This window comes from Humulus lupulus, chromosome 6 (assembly GCF_963169125.1).
Source record: "Humulus lupulus chromosome 6, drHumLupu1.1, whole genome shotgun sequence".
Classification (NCBI taxonomy): Eukaryota; Viridiplantae; Streptophyta; class Magnoliopsida; order Rosales; family Cannabaceae; genus Humulus; species Humulus lupulus.
Window position 1 is genome coordinate 23,161,694 of NC_084798.1, and position 20,692 is coordinate 23,182,385.

The window sequence follows — 20,692 nt, forward strand, 5'->3', positions numbered from 1 at the left end:
AACACCCCGAGACTCACCCTGAGCCCCGAGCTTAAGCCAGTTATGACCAAACCGATAATTAACATTCCTTGATCTTCTCATGCCAAATAGCTCGAACAAACCCACATCATAATGTGGTCTCAAATTATATCACCAACATGCAAACAATTAGTCAATTTACCCTCAACGGGCCAAATTACCAACACACCCCTGAGGATAGAAATATGGACTCACATGCATGCATTTCACATCATATCATAATATAATCAACATATACATGCATTTTATCAATTAATAACATAATTAAGCAAGTACGGCCCTCCCGGCCTATTGTTCACGCCGTTAAATACATCGGAGAATTTGGGGCATTACAACGCAGCCCCAAGATAAGATTTCCCCGAGATCAGATTCAAGAAGGAGGAGTCTCCTTGGCCTTCTCAGCATCAGTAGCACTGGATCCCTCAGGACGAATAGCATGACTATCCTCCTGAGCGCCTTCGGAGGCGGCCTCCTGAGCAGCCTCTTCCGCCTCGAGCAGAGCATTCCACTTATCCAGAAGCTTCGCCTCAAGAGGACCTAAGAAGCTGGTATCCAGGTCTTCTTTGTTGGCCCACATTCTGTACATGTCTGAGTCAACCGCCTGGTCCTTCTTCTCCTTATATTCAGCAAGGAGACTGTAGTGCACCAAAATTTTTTTTTTAGATTATTTAAATTTTGTGCTTTATTTGATTTAAATGTTAAGTGTGATGAATTTTTTTATTTAAGTGTTGTTATTTTATTTAATTGTTTATTTGTTTTATTTGATTGTTTGTTATTTTATTTAATTGTTAGAAATGTTTTGGTTAATTAATTTAATAAGTGATTAATTGTGTAACATGTTATCTTACTATTAGTGTTACATTTTATTTAAGTGTGACAAATGAGGTATTTATGTGAGCTATGGTGGAATGCACTAAGGTGCATGATAGATAGTAATGCACCCTAGTAATTTAGTGTGTGCTAGTGCATGGTAGCATGGTGCACATGTGTAGATTTTCTACACATTTTAGGTTTCCTTATTTTAGATTTAATTGAGTAATTTATTTATAAAAAAAAAAAAGAAGAAAAGAAAAGGGAAATGAGGAGTGGGCGTGCGACCTAGTGGGAATGGAATATTTCCTTAAAATGGTAAAAAAATCAAGACTTGAAGACCATGATCATTTGGGGATAGGCATGATCATATCTTATCCCTTTGTATCTTTTTGAAATAAAGAAAAATCAAGGAAAATAAAAGAGAAATGGAAACTTACCTTAATATTGTTTGGGGAGACTTTATGAGAGGATTTGTGATAAAGGGGCTAAGAAAGGAGAGAAGAGCCATTGCTCTTGTGTGTGTGTGTGGCTGCTGTGACCTAGAGAGAGAGAGAGAGAGAGAGAGAGAGTGGCGTGTAGAGAGAGAGAGAGAGAGAGAGGAAGAAAGAAAGAAAGGAAGAAGGAAGAAGAAAGTGAAGAGGAACCCCCCTAGAGTATGTCTTCTTGTTTTCTCTTTTACATAATCTTTTTATTTGATAATATGATTTTGATTGTGTTATTTTTCTTGTGTGTGTTTGGGTCTTTCCTTCTCTTCATGGTGGCTTTCCCATAAAAACCCTAGGCTTGAACAAGGGTGTGGAGTTTGTGGTATTGATCTTTTGTGTTCTTGATTCTACAATCAAGAGAGGTAATGGTCTTTTCCTTAGCCTTATATTGTTTTTGGTGGGTTGTATTTGAGGTTTTGCTAATGGTGCTAATGGTTGATTTTGGGTAGGATTGATGTATAGGATTTGGATTTTTGTGAGGGCATGATTTGTGTTTAAGGGTTGTGATGTTGATTTTGCTATGCATGAAAAAATTGTTATAATCTATGAACACTTGTAAGGTGATTTCGGCCTAGGTACACCCAAGGGTGTTCTTGATATGTTGAGTGATTTTACAATATATTTGATCCATGTTTTAGGATCTATGATATATGGGTAAGAGAATAAGTGGTAATCTTGATATTTTGATCATGAAATCTTGTTAGATGCATGTTATATTTTGAATGATTAAATTATAAGATGCATGAAAATAATGATAGAAATATGCTAGGTTAATATAAGGCATATGTGAATATGGTGCTTATAAATTTACTATATGCTATTTTTATTGTTAATGTTTTGTTGGTTTTCATAGAATTGCAACAAATGATTTTAAAAGGATTCATGTGATTATGTTAGTAGAATCATGCATATTTTAAGAGCATAATGAGATTATAGGCATGAATGATTTTATGTAATTTTTGAGACAAAAGTTGAGTTTTACAAAGAATTAAGCTTGCTGTTTTTTTTTTCAAATAATTGGGTAAAAGTTGATAAAAAGATGAGTTGCATGCATAAATAATGTTCTTGATGAATGTGTTAATTTTTATGAAATTAAAAGAGGATTTTAAGTCTCATGTTATGATATTTTACCCAATTAATTTCCTACAGAATTTTTATTGAATTTTGAGAAAAAATGAGTTTATAAATTGAATATGGTGATTTTAATGATAAAAAAATGGTTGCTGGAATTTTGTAATAAAATGTGAAGTAAGTTTCACTAAAAATGAATTTGATTAATTTTTGGAATAAATTATTTTTCCTAAGTTATGGTAATATTGAAAAATGATATTTTAATGGTATGAATGCATATTTTGATAAATAATGATTTTTCTTTATTTTGATTGAGAAAAATATTTAAACTCTATTTATTTGTGATTTTCGAATAAAATAAATAGTGGCTGAAAGTTTGTTTTTAAAAATGTTAACAATTATTATTAAATTGTCACATATGAGTTTTTACTACTTAAAATCTAAGTCTTAAATAAATTAAATCAAAATGTATTTTTCCACACTTAAAATATATTTTTCACATCATTTTTGTAACACAATAATAAAATATATTTTTCTAAAGAAACATGTTAAAATAGGTATTTTAATTAAATCCAAGCTTGTTGGTTAATTCTTGGTAAATTAATATTTATTTAATAAAAATGTCACATATTTTATTTTGAGCTAAAATAAAATAAAGTTTTGAGAAATTTAATCAACTTAGAAATTTTAAAGAAAGCATGTAATATGTCTATTGATTTTCAAACAATAAAAGCAAGAAATGTAGAATTATCGTTTTTGAAAACGTCTTTATTACGCAACGTTCCCACATATGCATGTTACATGCAAATAAACTTTTACGTCCAAAATCATGATTATTATGCAACTATGTAATTTTTATAAAGCAATCATGTTAGTAATATGGGTAGAACGAGCATTATTCTTTTGGCGATAATTGCATGTTTTAGTGTAACTGTATTCATGAGTGCATGGCCCATGCACACATGAGTTGTATGGAAGGGCAAAATAGTAATTTTATGAACCTAAGAAACGTTATTTTTATTATGATATAGGCTCGTTGAAAAGATTGTGAAATTCTTAGCTTGGACCTGAGGTAAGGAAGTTAGATAGATTTTATGATTTTATGCTATGAATGGTAAGACTGTTTTATGAATGAACTGTTATGAAATTATGAATGCCTTAATGTGATGATCTGTTGAATGTGATATGTGTATGGATGTTAGATACATCAAACAGAATGTGATGTTAGATACATCAAACAGAATGTGATGTTAGATACATCAAACAGATTTCGATGTCAGATACATCGTACGAGTTACTAAGGACATTGAGACGTGACTCCTAGGGCGGACGCGCCGAGGTTATTCAAGGACCAGTGATCTCCTGATTACCTCATAGGGTGACATGGACAACTAGCGTTCCATGCTCATCATGTATGCTGTATGTTTGTGATATGATGATATGTCACTTTTTATGTTATGATATGATGATATGTCACATTTATGTTATGATATGTTGATATGTCACTTTTATGTTATGATATGATGATATGTCACATTTATGTTATGATATGTTGATATGTCACTTTTATGTTATGATATGATGATATGTCACATTTATGTTATGATATGTTGATATGTCACATTTATGTTATGATATGATGAAATGTTACGATTATGTTATGATAGACCATGATGTTTTAGATGAACGTTAGTGTTTGGTTGTTTGTTGTTTTTTTTCTTACTTGCTTATTTGCTTGTACTTCCTTACTGGGCTTTTAGCTCACCCCCTTACTTTCCTTCCAGGTAGCAAATAGGATTTCTCTATGGCACGCGTGGTGACGTGAGGAGTTCTTCATCATGGGGTGTATGGCGTGGGGCAATCCTATGGACGATAAAACGATCAACGTAGAATGCCATTTAAATTATGTTTTGTTTTAAGGGACTTTTCCTAAATTATCAGTGGGACTCTGTTATTTAACTTAATTGGTTTTCTTTGAACTTTGCATAAAAACCTATGTTTTATTTTAAACTTATGGCGCCAACTTGCATGATTTTAAATAAGTCCCCCTGAGACTTTAATAATGGATGGTATTCTTTTATAAGCTATGTTATGCGAATATTTTGTAAGTATTAGTCTAGGGCGTTCTTTACAGAGACGAGCCTTCTCGCCCTCAATTATGTCAAAGGTAGCGGCCTGATCTTCTTTGAGCTTTTTGTTAGCCTCATGGAGCCGAGCGTTCTCCTTCTCAAGCTCCGCGAGCCTGACATTCTCTTTCTCGAGCTCCGCGAGCCTAGTATTCAGCCTCTCAAGCTTGGACGCTTTGGCCTTAAGCTCCTCGGCTCAAGCTTTTCATTTGCTGCCTTCAGGTCATCACTCGCCTTGAGTTGAAGATCCTTTGCCTCCTGAGCATAAGACTTGCTCGAGTGGATCTCGTTATTCAACCTATAGTTGAGCTGGGCAGTAAAGGCAAGAGACTGACAAAAGAAAAAAACTGTCATTAACGCCAAGACTGTGTAAATATAACTAAGAAGTAGAAGAAAACTTACCACGACAGCGAGCTCGATACTCTTCTCATAGAGGGCAGTGCAATCTCGAGCATTGTTCAGGTATTGCCATTGAGGAGCTTCAAGACTGCTGAAGCTCTAGCCAACTCGGGACATGACATCTGAGCACAACATAGACCCATGGGATCCAGCCGCGTTGTCAATTACATACTCATCGACATGAGTAGAAACTGACAGTTTCTGAGTTAGAGAACCAGAAGGCTTTCTAGGAGCTAAACCAAGGGATGGTTGGACCGCTACAGGAAGCTGAGGCTCGGCCATAGTGGAGGCACCAACCTGCGAGGTTAGCGCCACTGCAAAGGCACCGACCTGTGAGGTCGACGCCGCTGTGGGAGCACCAACCTGGGAAGGTTGGAATAAGAGCCCGAGCACAGAGATAAAGAAGGTTGGAATACTTATGAATCCACTTGAATGAGTAGCATCGAGACGGGGACAGGCCATCTGTCCAGAAGAAGGCTTTTTTGAAATCAGGTGGATGATTAGGGAGATCCTCAAACACCTTTTTCTCTTTGGGATAGCTCGAAAGGTAGTAAAAGCCATCTCCTCCCCGAGCTCGGGAGGGATTACTTTTCAGACAGAAGAGATATAAAATCTCCTGCGGCAAAGGTCCTTCCCACTTCAGCTCGTGGTATAGCGACCTCAGGGCAGACAGAACCCTGTAAGAATTGGTGTTGAGCTGGAACGGAGCCAACCCAACAAAATCTGTGAAGTCCTTGAAAAAAGACTTCAAAGGCAATAGCGCTCCTGCCTTCATGTGTTCCTGACTCCATGCCGCGTACCTCAGCCTGTTGTCAGGGTTTCCAGTCCCTGGGGCATAGTAGTTACGTTCGCTAGCGGTCGGAGCTCGACATCTCAAGGAGCTTGACAACCTGAGGCCATGGAAGGCCAGAATATCAGTTACCTAATTTATCGAGGTAACCGAGCTCCAATAGTGCTTGGCCTCGAAGATTTCTCTCCTCGGTTGCGAGGTAGAAGGCTCCCCCATGAATGAAAATTGGAGCCCTCCCGGGCTGTACGCAACAGTCACTGTCAATTTAGGGTCGAGTGGGATCGGCCTGGGCCCTGAGTTGGATTCTGGATAAATAGCCTCTCGAAGGATCCTCCTTTTCTTCTCTATGACCTCGTCAATTTGGCGGCGATAATGAGCTCGAATATCATCCCGTTCGCGCGCGAGGTTGTACTCGCGAATTCGACGTTGATTCCGAGCAAACAGCGACTCCGGGCTCGGGGTTTTGGGCGAGTAAGGGATTGCCAGCAACAATCCCCACCATCTTTCCAGATTCTGTGACATCTAGCGAGAAAGAAAAAATGGTGAGGGCCATGCACGCAAGAGTCCAAGAATTACGAGCTTGACAGGACAAGCTCGGAGTTTAAGAACGAAACGAGCTCGATACTAAGAACCTATTAAAGAGTAAGAACGTGTATTCTACGGAAAAAAGGAGGAGAGGGGACATAACTTTTTGAAAATCCCGAAATATCAAGGAAAAAAGGCGGTGGTTATTCAGAAAAGGTAACATTGGGTATCGTGCATTCTTTAAAACCAAGATTTTGTACCCAAATATCTTGGTGTGCAAGATACGTCTTTAAAATTTTGAAAACCCAGAAAAAAGAGACCATGTTTGGATTTTTTCTACATATAAACTGGATTTAAAACCAGTAATGGGAAAACCTAAATCTAAATACCTATTGGTCGAAGCATCCTAGAATATCAAACTGCGAAATGAACTAGTGCATTCCCAGGAACAAAAACAGCAAAGCCGGAAACTGATAAAAATATATATAAATATCAGATACTTACACAATGAAGGCGATTGCAGAAAAATTGTCGACTGAAGGAGAGGCTGCAGGTATGTGCACACGGTCTCGAACAAACTGGAGGTCCTTTGTTTCTTCGGCTGAGAGAACATTCACAAGCAAGAAGTTCTCTGGGATGCCCTCTGGTTTCGTCCCTTCTCTTTTGTTTCTGATGCGTGTAAAATAAGAGGAAGAAGAAGACCCTGTATATATAGAGGGAAAAAAGTGGTAAAAAGGATTAATCTGAGCCATTGTCCAGAATCCTCATAAAATCCAACGGTCGGGGATTGATGACATGATGGTACCGAAAAGGTGGCAGACGAATGATCGTGGGCAGATTTCCAAGGTACTCGAGTACCCTGAATGGGCAATACCCAACTGACACATGTCCATTCTCAAGGATGTGACGGTACAGTTCTCGAAGAAAGTAGTTCTAAAGTTTCCTTCTCATAGGATTCGAACAAATACTTTTGAGGGGGCAAGATGTTATACCCAGATTTCGAGCCATGATAATTGTGACCTCGAAAGCTGGATTCATAATGGATGAACTTTTAAAGTCTGGAATATGTTCAAAATATAAACATCGAGCCTGCGAAGCAGAGACGACTTCGAAGATGGTAGCCTCGAAATCCTCACGAGCTCAAAAGGTAGGCCCCAAGGTGCATCTGTTCTCTGGGATGACCTTGGATCAGGGGCTCCGAGCCTGACACGCGTACGAGCACGAAGTCATGTGGCCTCGGGAGATGTTATAGCTCGAAAGTCAATAGGAAACCTAGGAGAATAGGGTCTTGGTGGTATAGGATAATAATTTTGAATATCTTAATAAATCACTAATAACAAGACGCGGTCTACATTTATTACTGTAAATCCCCTACAATTAAGGGATATTATTTGATCAGTTATACGCCCCCTGGTCTTCAGGGGACGTTTCCTTTTATATCGGATTACAGGCATTTAATGCCATTTAATTTATTGGCATATAAAGAGTAACTACCAGAAATATGTGGGATAGTATTCTGAAATCATCTCTATAAATAGAGAAGTCATGCACCATTGTAAAGGGACAGAATTTTTGTGATCTTGAGAGAAAACTCTGAAGAATTCATCCTTGAAGAATTTTCAGAGATCATCTTGAGTTTAATAACAAAGACTCGTGGACTAGGCAGATTTAACTGCTGAACCACGTAAAAAATCGTGTTTGTATTATCATATCGTTATTGGCCATTATTGATTATTGTTTACGTGCTCTTCTTCTTTCATTGTTGATGAAAAACGGCGTCAACAGAATCGACCTCACAGGTTCTCTCCCAACTGGCAAGGGTGGAGTAAAATATGCTGTAGTCACTGTGGATTACTTCACGAAGTGGACGGAGGCTGAACCATTGGAAACAATAACTTCTAAAAAGATCCTTGACTTCGTGGTAAAAAACATCGTATGCCGATATGGGATGCCGAGGAAGATTGTATCCGACAACGGAACCCAGTTCGATTGCGACTTGTTCACCAACTTTTGTGAAAAGAACGGAATAATAAAGAGTTTCTCATCAGTAGCTCATCCTCAGGCGAATGGTCAGGTCGAGGCCGTAAACAAAACTCTCAAGAGTTCACTAAAGAAAAAGTTGGAGGAGGCAAAGGGACGATGGCCCGAAGAATTGCCCCAAGTCCTATGGGAATATAGGACCACAGCTCGAACATCAACGAGGCATACCCCGTTCTCTCTAGCATATGGTTGCAAGGCAATGTTGCTTATCGAGGTCAAAATCCCAACAATCCGAACTTAGATTTACGACCAAAACTCAAACCACACTCAGCTCGAAGAAACCTTAGACTTGATTGAAGAAAAGAGAGACGAGGCTCAGCTGAGGAACGCTGCCTACCAGCAACGAGCTACCAGGTATTTCAACAAGAGGGTTCGAGATCGAAAGTTCGGTATGGGAGATCTGGTGTTAAGACGTGTATTTTTGGCAACACGAGATTCGGCAGCTGGTGTGCTCGGGCCGAATTGGGAAGGACCATACCAGATAGAGTTTGTAATTCGGCCCGGTGTTTACAAGCTAGCAAGATTAGATGGGAGCCTGGTACCGCGAGCATGGAATGGCGAACACCTAAGACCTTACTACCAATAGTATAGGAAAAGTGTTGCCCGTAACCATGATTTTCTATCTGTATTAATTTGTCTGCTTTTGAATTCCATCAAATAAAGATCTATTTCGTTCAATATGTTATCTCTTTTTATTTTTGCAATCTCTCTTAATTTAATAACCTATGGTCACACTCATAGGATATTAAGGGGGCATCATGGGTATATATACCATCAACTTAAAAAATAAAATAACATGCACGAAATACATACAAGTGTTTGGATATAACCAGATGCGCGAGCTTAGATAGTTTGGACATAACCGAATTATCAAAAACATATAAGTATTTGGATGTAACCAGATGCACGAGCTTAGATAGTTTGGACATAACCGAATTATAAAAAGCATACAAGTATTTGGATGTAACCAGATGCGCGAGCTTAGATAGTTTGGACATAACCGAATTATCAAAAACATACAAGTATTTGGATGTAACCAGATACGCAAGCTTAGATAGTTTGGACATAACCAAATTATCAAAAGATAAAAACGTTTGGATATAACCAAATGTGCGAACTTAACAGGTTTGGAGCAAACCAACTAAAACTAATCGACGATAAGTAGGAACCTAAACCTACTTCGAGATAAGTCGAGATCGAGGCTGGAATATCTTAGAGGAAAATAGTTTCGAACTCACAACCTCGGAGAAATAACTGAGGACAAGAAAAAGTATCTAAGCAATAAGATATAACTAAACCATTCACATTACATACCATACAAGTACTTTCGGGTTCATGGTTAAAGTAATATCTGACCTTGACAAATAATGAGATCGAAAACGGATAATTCGAGCAAACGATGCACGAATGCGTCGAGTCTCGAGCCTAAATCCAAACTATGTTTGTATGAATAAATAAACATAAACGATTCATTAATATAAAATGTGCAAAATATTTCGAACCAAGAAATGTAAAGCATGTGTATTAATATAAAAAGAAATTGTATCAGCCCTACGGGCATAAATTAAAACAATTACAAAAATAAGGGGACGCGGCCCCAAGACATGATTTCCCCGAGATCAGATTCAAGAAGGAGGAGTCTCCTTGGCCTTCTCAGCATCGGCAGCGCTGGACCCCTCAGGACGAATAGCATGACTATCCTCATGAGCACCTTCGGAGGCGGCCTCCCGAGCAGCCTCTTCTGCCTCGAGCCGAGCATTCCACTTATCCAGAAGCTTCGCCTTAAGAGGACCTAAGAAGCTGGTATCCAGGTCTTCGTTGTTGGCCCACATTCTGTACATGGCTGAGTCAACCGCCTGGTCCTTCTTCTCTTTATATACAGCAAGGAGACGAGCCTTCTCGCCCTCAATTATGTCAAAGGTAGCGGCCTGATCTTCTGTGAGCTTTTTGTTAGCCTCTTGGAGCCGAGAATTCTCCTTCTCAAGCTCCGCGAGCCTGGCATTCTCTTTCTCGAGCTCCGCGAGCCTAGTATTCAGCTTTTCAAGCTCGGACGCTTTGGCCTTAAGCTCCTCAGCCCCTGCCTCAAGCTTTTCATTCGCTGCCTTCAGGTCGTCACTCGCCTTGAGTTGAAGATCCTTCGCCTCCTGAGCATAAGACTTGCTCGAGTGGATCTCGTTATTCAACCGATAGTTGAGTTGGGCAGTAAAGGCAAGAGACTGAAAAGAAAAAATTGTCGTTAACACCAAGACTGTATGAATAAAACTAAAAAGTAGAAGAAAACTCACCGCGGCAGCGAGCTCGATGCTCTTCTCATAAAGGGCAGTGCAGTCTCGAGCATTGTTCAGGTATTGCCATTGAGGAGCTTCGAGACTGCTGAAGCTCTGGCCGACTCGGGACATGACATCTGAGCACAACATAGACCCATGGGATCCAGCCGCGTTGTTAATTACATACTCATCGACGTGAGTAGAAACTGACAACTTTTGAGCTCGAGAAGCAGAAGGCTTTCTAGGAGCTGGACCAAGGGATGTCTGGACCACTACAGGAAGTTGGGGCTCAGCCATAGTGGAGGCACCAACCTACGAGGTCAGCACCACTGTAGAGGCATTGACCTGCGAGGTCGGCGCCGCTGTGGGAGCACCAACCTGGGAAGTCGTCGCCGCGACGGAGCTCGTAACAGGCGGAGCAGGGGGAGTTTTTTCGGACCTCCTGGGGACTTTGGTGGGCCGATCCACCTTTCGCGACCCCGCCCTGGGACGCTTGCTCCTCTTGGCACCACCACTTTCGATGATGTTGTCAAGGTCAGAATCCATCTTGTCTGCACAAGTCACGACACAAGGTGAATCATAACAAAAAGAGGGAATAGTATATAAATTGATTTAGTATCGTACAGATATACAAAGCAATGATAGAAGAAATTTAACTGGAACTCTCCCCCGAGCTCGAACTCGGGGACCATGAAATTCCTCCATCTTCAGAAGAGGCGGGGGGAGTACCTTCCCTATAGGTGGACGTCAACCTCGAAAGGTCCCTATAATCATTGGTCCCATATTGGACGGCTATCCCGTCCCACACCTCGTTCAGACTGTACATGGTGTCATACTTCCCGAGCCAACTATCAAACCTATGAACTCGGTCGTCTACCCAAGTCCATATGTAGAAGTGGTCTCTATCATCCGGACATAAAACTAACCTATCGGGTTTATGTTTTAATAAGGTGGGGGACCACATTCTCGAGCTAAGGATGACTTTACCTTCTTCATCTGAGTCTGAGCTCGAGGCTTCATCATTAGCCTCGTTCCCCGATGGCGGACTCCTTCGGCGAGCTGGAGGTGGAGGCCTCACCACTCTCCTTGGAGGGAGGATGTCTGTGGGCAAAGGCACCTGCTCCCAATGATCATACTTGTTATTGGACCAGTCTGAGGTGGACTGGCCATCTCCCAAAAGCCCGCAAGCTCAGATCTTACTCTCATGTAAGAGGTACGAGAGAGACCTCCGTCCGTAAGGGAGTTGGAGCAGAGTCTCTCTATGCTCCTTCATGGCGTCGTCGGGTGTAGGGCGGTGAAAATTGGCTGGAAAATAAGACACATTGCAACTAAGTACGAACCTACAAATAAGAGCCCGAGCACAGAGATAAAGAAGGTTGGATTACTTACGAATCTGCCTGAATGAGTAGCATCGAGACGGGGACAGGCCATCTATCCAGAAGAAGGCTTTTTTGAAGTCAGGCGGATGATTAGGAAGGTCCTCAAACATCTTCTTCTCCTTGGGGTAGCTCGAAAGATAGTAAAAGTCGTCTCCTCCCTAAGCTCGGGAGGGGTTTCTTTTCAGACAGTAGAGGTATAAAATCTCTTTTGGAGAAGGTCCTTCCCACTTCAGCTCGTGGTATAGCGACCTCAGGGCATACAGAGCCCTGTAAGAATTGGTGTTGAGCTGGAATGGAGCCAGCCCAACAAAGTCTGTGAAGTCCTTGAAAAATGACTTCAAAGGCAGTAACGCTCCTGCCTTCATATGCTCTTGGCTCCAGGCCGCATATCTCAGCTTGGGATTTCCATCCCCCGGGGCGCGGTAGCTGTTGGGTTTTATGCCCTTATAAAACCATGTCGGACATGTAGCACGATTTCATATTATCAATAAAAGTAGTAGAAATCATTTAGTTTGACAACTGTGTTGCTTGCTTGTTTTATTACATGATTATTGAAATAATACAAACATTTATAAAATCCTGAACATATGGATAGTTACAATTATAGTGACTAGGTCACAGTGGATTATAGTTGTAATTATATGTTCAAAAGAACGAGTCCTAAGATTAGATCAGTGCATTGGATTTTCATTGATTAGGCAATCTATGATATGATCTACTTACACATTCAGGGTGTGATGTCTTGTCCAAGGCATCGACCAAGTAGATAAGATCGGATGTATTTAGTTACATCGGACTAGGACCGATATTGATTATTGATTGATAAATAAGTATCGTTGTTATCAAATCTAATCAATGTCACAACGTTGACCATATATTAAGTCGATCTTAATTCTGAGTGATAATATTCTACTAATTATATTATTTAAATCTTTTGACTTGTTCGTTACCAGCTTACCCTACGGTCTAGCCCATACTTACATCTTGGAGATTTATTAGTGTAATTGAGTGGGAGTATTATTCATAGATACGAAATCTATAACTTCTGTATGAGAAGTAAAAAGATGATTTCCTTAATTGCTTTGTTCAAAATGTTAAATGATTGAGATCTCATTTCTGTGATTAAGTTCACGGAAATATCATTTATAAGGAACTTGCACCCAGCTCGTTAGTAAGTCATCGATAGAGGATTGACTGATTGTAATGGTTATAACAATGGATAACGTATTTATGGTTTTGAAAATACGTTCTATGAATTCAAGAGTTCAATTCCGAGTCTATAGTGGAGTCACGAGGAATTAATAAGGTAGTGAAATTATTCGTAAATAAATTCACGGTAACTTGTTGGAGCTTGATTTCATGGATCCATGGTCCCCGCATCACCTTTGAGTAAATCATCTAGAATGTCTCAATTAATTGATTTAATTATCAATTAGGATTTTTAAAAGTTGACTATGTCAATTTTGGAAAATTTACAGAGATATGAGATTTAGAAAATAAAAGAGAATTTTTGGGTAAATTTATTAATATTGATAAATTGGTATCAATATAAATAAATAATATTAAATCAAGTTTCAAATTATAATTAGTTAATTTGAATAAGGATTTAATTAATTAATTAAAAAATAAATAAATAAAAGGTTTTGAATTTAGGCCCAGTAGGGATTTAAATTCAAAATAAAGAGATTGGGCCCAAGTTCATTTATGGCAGCCCAAGGCTTTAAGTTTTGTTTATTATTTTTAATTAATTTAAATTTAAATAAATCCCATTAAGTTGCCTATATAAGGAATATGATATCTAGGGTTTTTAGTAGCAAGTCAGTCTCAGTTGATTTGGGTAAGTGAAAACCTAGACACTCTAATCCCTTCTTAGCCACAATATCTTCTTCTTTTCTAGATCTTTGTCTCATGTGTTGAGAACCAGCCCACACTAGTTCTAGGTTGATCAAAGGCTTGGTGAGGAAGACTGTGTTGCTGATCTTGTTCAATCTCTTGATAATACTCTGCTACAGAAAGGAATCAAGGGTTAGAGAGGTTGAAGGATGGAGTTGTTCCAGTTCCGCTGCGTAATGTAAGTTTTTACTTTACTTTGTATTTGTATCAATTTCATAGGAGCATGTTCTAGGAATTTGCATGTTTGTTTGATAATATGTAAATTGCATGAAAATAAATAAAGATCCTGCGATGAGTTTTTCCTACAGTAGCTTCTCTCACTGGGGGTAGAAGCTCAACACCTTAGGGTGCTTGACAGCCTAAGGCCATGGAAACCCAGGATATCAGTTATCTGGCCTAGTGAGGTGATCGAGCTCCAGTAGTGCTCGGCTTCGAAGAACTCCCTCCTCGGTTGCGAGGTAGATGGCTCCCCCATGAGTGAGAATCGGAGCTCTCCCAGGCTGTACGCAATGGTCACCTTTAATTTAGGGTCGAGGGGAATTGGCCTGGGACCAGAATCAGGTTCTGGATAAAGAGCCTCCCGAAGGGTTCTCCTTTTCCTCTCTATGACCTCGTCAATTTGGCGGCGATAATGAGCTCGAATCTCCTCTTGTTCGCGCGCGAGATCGTACTCGCGAATTCGACGTTGATTCCGAGCAAACAGCGACTCCGGGCTCGGGGTTTTGGACGAGTAAGGGATTGCCAGCAACGACCCCCACCGTCTTTCCAGATTTTGTGACATCTAGCGAGAAAGAAAAAATGGTGAGGGCCATGCATGCAAGAGTTCAAAGGTTACGAGATTGACAAGACAAGCTCGGAGCTTAAGAACAAAATGAGCTCGAAACTAAGACCCTTATTAAAGAGTCAGAACGTGTATTCCACGAGAAAAAGGAGGAGAGTGGAATTTTTTTTTTTGAAAATCCCGAAAATCAGTGGAAAAAGAGTGGCGGTTATCCAGAAAAGGTAATCTTGGGTAGCGTGAGTTCTTTAAAACCAAGGTTTTATACCCGATATCTTGGTGTGCAAGATATGTCCTTTAAATTTTTGAAACCCAGAAAAAAGAGACCTTGTTCTACACAAAAACTGGATTTGAAACCAGAGATTTAAACCTAGTATGGGAACGTAAACGTAGAAGCCTATCGATCAAAAATTTCCTAGCATATCATACTAAGGAAATATATCAGCACACTCCCAGAAATTACAAGAACAATATGGACAGAAACTGGCATAAGGGAAAATAAAAATTGGACACTTACACAATAATGGCGATTGCAGAGAAGTCGTCAACTGAAGAAGAGGCTACAGATATGAGCTCACGATCTCGAACAAACTGGCGGTCCTCTGTTTCTTCGGTTGAGAAAACATGCACAAGCAAGAAATTCTCAGGGATAGTCTCTGGTTTTGCTCTTTTCTTTCTTCTGATGAGCGAAAAATAAAAGGAAAATGATGAGTGGGGTTTTATATATATAGATGGAAAAAGGGGATTAATCTGAGCCATTGAACAAAACCCTTGCAAAATCCAACGGATAGGGATTAATGATATGATGGTACCAAAAAGGTGGCAGACGAACGATCGTGGTCAGATTTCCAAGGTACTCGAGTACCCTGAATGGGCAATACCCAACTAACGCATGTCCATTTTCAAGTATGTGACGGTACGGTTCTCGAAGAAAGTAGTTCAAAAGTTTCCTTCTCACAGGATTCGAACAAATACTTTTGAGGGGGCAAGATGTTACACCCATATTTCGAGCCATGAGAATTGTGACCTCGAATGCTGGGTTCATAATGAACGAACTCGTAAAGTCTGGAATCTGTCCGAGATCTAAGCATGGAGCCTGCGAAGCAGAGATGACTTCAAAGATGATAGCCTCGAAATCCTCACAAGCTCGAAAGATAGACCCTGAAGTGTATCTGTTCTCAGGATGCCCTCGGATCAGGGTTCCGAGCCTGACACGCGTATGAGCTCGAAGTCATGTGGCCTCGGGGAGATGCTATAGTTCGAAAGTCAAGAGGAATCCTGGGAGAATAGGGCCTTGGTGATGCAAGATAATAACTTTGAAGATCCTAATGAGTCATCTATAAGAGACGCGGTCTACATTTATTACTGTAAATCCCCTACAATCAAGGGATATTATTTGTTCAGTTATACGCTCCTGATCTTCAGGGGACGTTTCCTTGTATATCGGATTGCAGGCATTTAATGTCATTTAATTTATTTGCATATACAGAATAACTTCCTAAAATATGTGGGATAGTATTCTGAAATCTTCTCTATAAATAGAGAGGTCATGCACCATTGCAAATGACCGAATTTTTGTGATCTTGAAAGAAAACTCTGGAAAATTCATCCTTGAAGAATTTTCAGAGGTCATCTTAAGTTTAATAACAAAGACTCGTGGACTAGGCAGATTTAACTACTGAACCACGTAAAAAATCTCGTTTGTATTACCGTATTTTTTTTTTGCCATTACTGATTATTGTTTACGTGCTCTTCTTTCACTGTTGACGAAAAACGGCGTCAACAGAGAGTTACAAATTGTCACTGAGAAGCAAATATATATTAATTTTTTGAATAATTTACTAATATATTTCATTTTTGTTATAATGATACATTTTTTGTACAAGAGTTCCTTTTCCTGGACTGTTTTTTTTCTTAATTAATTTTTTTTTTCTATGTTCGCAATGTTTTGTTTAAGAGTATATTATTGGTTACTTATGAAGAAAGTAAAGCAATTGATTTTTAGCTAATAAAGAATGTATAAGAAAATGTTTTATTTCTTTAATAAAAGAGAGAAAGAGTCTTCTAAGTCATTGAGAAGCAAATATATATATATACAAAAATGCCAAGCTAGTACTATATATTGTTACTTTTAATGAGAAAAAATTATAATCATATTTTATCTACTGAAGTTAAGAGATATATAAAGTAAAGAGATAAAGATAAAAAGAAAAAGAAAATGTATATTATAGCTCTTACTTTGTACATATATATACAAAAATGCCTAGCTATTTCTATATATTGATGCTTTTAATGAGAAATTATAATTATATTTTCTCTATTGAAGTTAAGAATAAAGTAAAGAAATAAAGATAAAAAGAAAAAGAAAATGTAATTTATAGCTTTTACTTTGTATATATATATATATATACAAAAATGGCTAGTTAATACTATATATTGTTGCTTTTAATGAGAAAAGTTATAATCATATTTTCTCTACTGAAGTTAAAAATAAAGTAAAGAGATAAAAAAATGTATATTATAGCTTTTACTTTATATATATAAAGAAAATTAAATTAATTAATATTTTAGAATATTTTAATTTATAAAATGACATAAATCTCATTTAATATTAAATTAAATTTTAACACACTCTTCTCTAGTATACATTATATTTATATATTACTATTACAAGAAAGGAATAAGATGTTAGTTCCTTGGGAAATGTGTGAACCATTTATATTTTTGCTAAAGTTTCTCTATCTTTATCTTTATCTTTAATAAAGAGATGAAAGAGAGTTACAAATTGTCACTGAGAAACAAATAAATATTAATTTTTTGAATAATTTACAAATATATTTCATTTTTGTTGTAATGGCACTTTTTTTGTACAAGAGTTCCTTTTCCTGGACTGTTTTTCTTCTTAATTAATTTTTTTTTTCTCTGTTCGCAATGTTTTGTTTAAGAGTATATTATTGGTTACTTATGAAGTAAGTAAAGCAATTAATTTTTAGCTAATAAAGAATGTATAAGAAAATGTTTTATTTTTTTAATAAAAGAGAGAAAGAGTCTTCTAAGTCATTGAGAAGCAAATATATATATATACAAAAATGTCAAGCTAGTACTATATATTATTACTTTTAATGAGAAAAATTATCATCATATTTTATCTACAGAAGTTAAGAAATATATAAAGTAAAGAGATAAAGATAAAAAGAAAAAGAAAATGTATATTATAGCTCTTACTTTGTACATATATATACAAAAATGCCTAGCTATTACTTTATATTGTTGCTTTTAATGAGAAATTATAATTATATTTTCTCTATTGAAGTTAAGAATAAAGTAAAGAAATAAAGATAAAAAGAAAAAGAAAATTTAAATTACAGCTTTTACATTGTATATATATATATACAAAAATGGCTAGCTAATACTATATATTGTTGCTTTTAATGAGAAAAATTATAATAATATTTTCTCTATTGAAGTTAAGAATACAGTAAAGAGATAACAAAAAATGTATATTATCGCTTTTACTTTATATATATAAAGAAAATTAAATTAATTAATATTTTAGAATATTTTAATTTATAAAATGACATAAATCTCATTTAATATTAAATTAAATTTTAACACACTCCTCTCTAGTATACATAATATTTATATATTACTATTACAAGAAAGGAATAAGATGTTGGTTCCTTGGGAAATGTGTAAAACATTTATATTTTAGCTAAAGTTTTTCTATATTTATCTTTATCTTTATCTTTAATAAAGAAATGAAAGACCGTTACAAATTGTCACTGAGAAGGAAATATATATTAATTTTTTGAATAATTTATAAATATATTTCATTTTTGTTATAATGGCACCTTTTTTGTATAAGAGTTCCTTTTCCTGGACTGTTTTTCTTCTTAATTAATTTTTTTTTCTCTGTTCGCAATGTTTTGTTTAAGAGTATATTATAGGTTACTTATGAAGTAAGTAAAGCAATTGATTTTTTGCTAATAAAGAATGTATAAGAAAATGTTTTATTTCTTAAATAAAAGAGAGAAAGAGTCTTCTAAGTCATTGAGAAGCAAATATATATATGTTGACGCGGTTCTTCGCCAACATGTAATTAATAGAATAAGAGAATGTGATTAGTGCTAAGTAATGAACCGTAACAGATGAATGATCTTGAAATAAAATGGTGATACAAATACTTTTTTAGGTAGTTCAAAGGTTAAAATCATTCTACTCCACCAGCTAATATTATTGCTAGTTTTCTGGTATTTTTTACAGGGTATTTCTTTACACAATAGAATTCAACCCTTTGCAACTCCCAGGGTCTCCATATTTATAGGAGAGGGCACCTGAGGGTTGGCAAGGGGGGTTATCCCGTGACCTTCTTACCCATCATGTCACTTCTGTGATATTCATGATTAATTCCTAAAACCTGACAAATGAAGTGTGGTCTAATCAATAGGTAAGAAGGATAATGGGCCGCACGGCCCAACCGAGTCGTGGGTGCCTGAACACACACGTTTGTGCTGCGTGTCCGAGAATTCAGGGATATATCAGACACGTGATGTCTGATATATGCACATTTACATTGCGTGGTTGACTTTATAAAGGGTCATAGCTTCCAACTCAAGCACGTGCCTCGAGCTGGATGTCTTCTTAGCCCGTGGCGTCTGTACTTTTGACCCGACTCCTTAGTAACCTTAGTAAGCCTTTGTTTATCTCAAGCTAAAGAGGTGGGACCTGGTAACAGCAGCTCCAGGTATGTGGCATCCACGTGGCTGATATAATTATGCCATACCTCAGCTCACTAATAGCCCATGGAGAATTAGGGCATACATTTTCCCCCAAGCCCCTGCTCGTGGCCCATGACACCACCTGGAGCCACAGTGGGGGCTTTTAGGCTTCCTTGTGGACTCTTCACATCCCGCCCATTACGCAGGCGTCGGATACATGGAGCATCGTGGTTGGTGACGGTACGTCTTCCGAGAATTGCATTAAATGGCCTAGCCTATACACGACCGTCGTTTCACCTTTCGAGTAGAGAGCCTCGTATCCTACATCAAGGCAATCCAACGGCCATCCTCACTTGGCCTCTTACGTATATAAAAGGGGTGGCCACCTTACGCATGGGCCACCCGTTCATTTGAAAATTTTCTTATTTTCCCATCTTCTTCTTCCTTCTCAATCTCAAAAAACCCTCTCTTTCTTCCAGTTACTGTTCCCAGCTTTCTAGAAGTTCAGGTGCGAGAGCTCCTTTGAGGCTTAGGCACCAGCTATTTCGACAAGGCTCCAACCCAGACGACCCTTTCCGCCTCCTCACAGCAAAACATTCTGTAAGTTCTCCGCTCATGCATGCTTTAAATTTCCTCTTCACTGTTGCTTAGGTAAATTGTTTCTGTAGCTGCATGCAACATTCTGTTGGTTTCTGCGGGTATGATAGGCGTAGGTTTTTATTCTAGGGCATCGATCGTAGAAAAAACCATTTAGGAGCATGACTCATAGGGTATGCTTTCTGGGGAAATTTTCTGGGTAGGATTTTTGGTATGCCTGTTTGAAATAACCAGCCTTTTGGGTGCAAAACCGGGTAGCTTAGGGGACACGCTTCATAGGCGGTTTTGCACTGTTTTCCTACTAAAACTTTCCTTCCAAGGCAAACTTTTATCTTGACCCTCCTGACACACAGATTCTGAGTTATCAGGGATCCGTTGGGAGTACAGGCGCGTGTTCATAGAACCGCGTGGTCTCACTCTCCACGGGCTGAGATTACCTCAGCCCGTGTAAAGGAAACACTTCGCACCAAATTCTTTCCTATGCTTAGGTTGCCTTTTCTAAAGTTTCTTCTTTTGTTCGTTAGGCGACCAGATGGGACCAAAGAAGAACGCCCCTAAGAAGACTGCTGGCAGCTCGTCTTCTCAGCAAGCCAAGGGAAAAGAGGTGGTCATGGACTCTCCAATCCCTGTTTTCGGTCCAGGCGTGGAGCAGGAGCTCGAGGTGGGGCCCGACGCTTTCTTCAAGGCCGAGAGGATCGTCTCGAAGATCACCAACCAGGGGAAAGTGAATAAGATATTCCTTTCCCAAAATATTGAGATTGGGAGGGGCGCCCTAAACGCCCGACCTCCCCTA

General features: G+C 38.3%; 1 long non-coding RNA gene across 1 annotated transcript; it reads left to right on the forward strand.

Moving 5' to 3' along the window:
• Window positions 1-694: 694 nt before the first annotated feature.
• On the forward strand, window positions 695-4,485 carry LOC133783883 (uncharacterized). Its single transcript, XR_009871003.1, has 2 exons — window positions 695-1,678; window positions 4,172-4,485. It is a non-coding gene; the product is annotated as an uncharacterized LOC133783883 (long non-coding RNA).
• The last annotated feature ends 16,207 nt before the right edge of the window (window positions 4,486-20,692 follow it).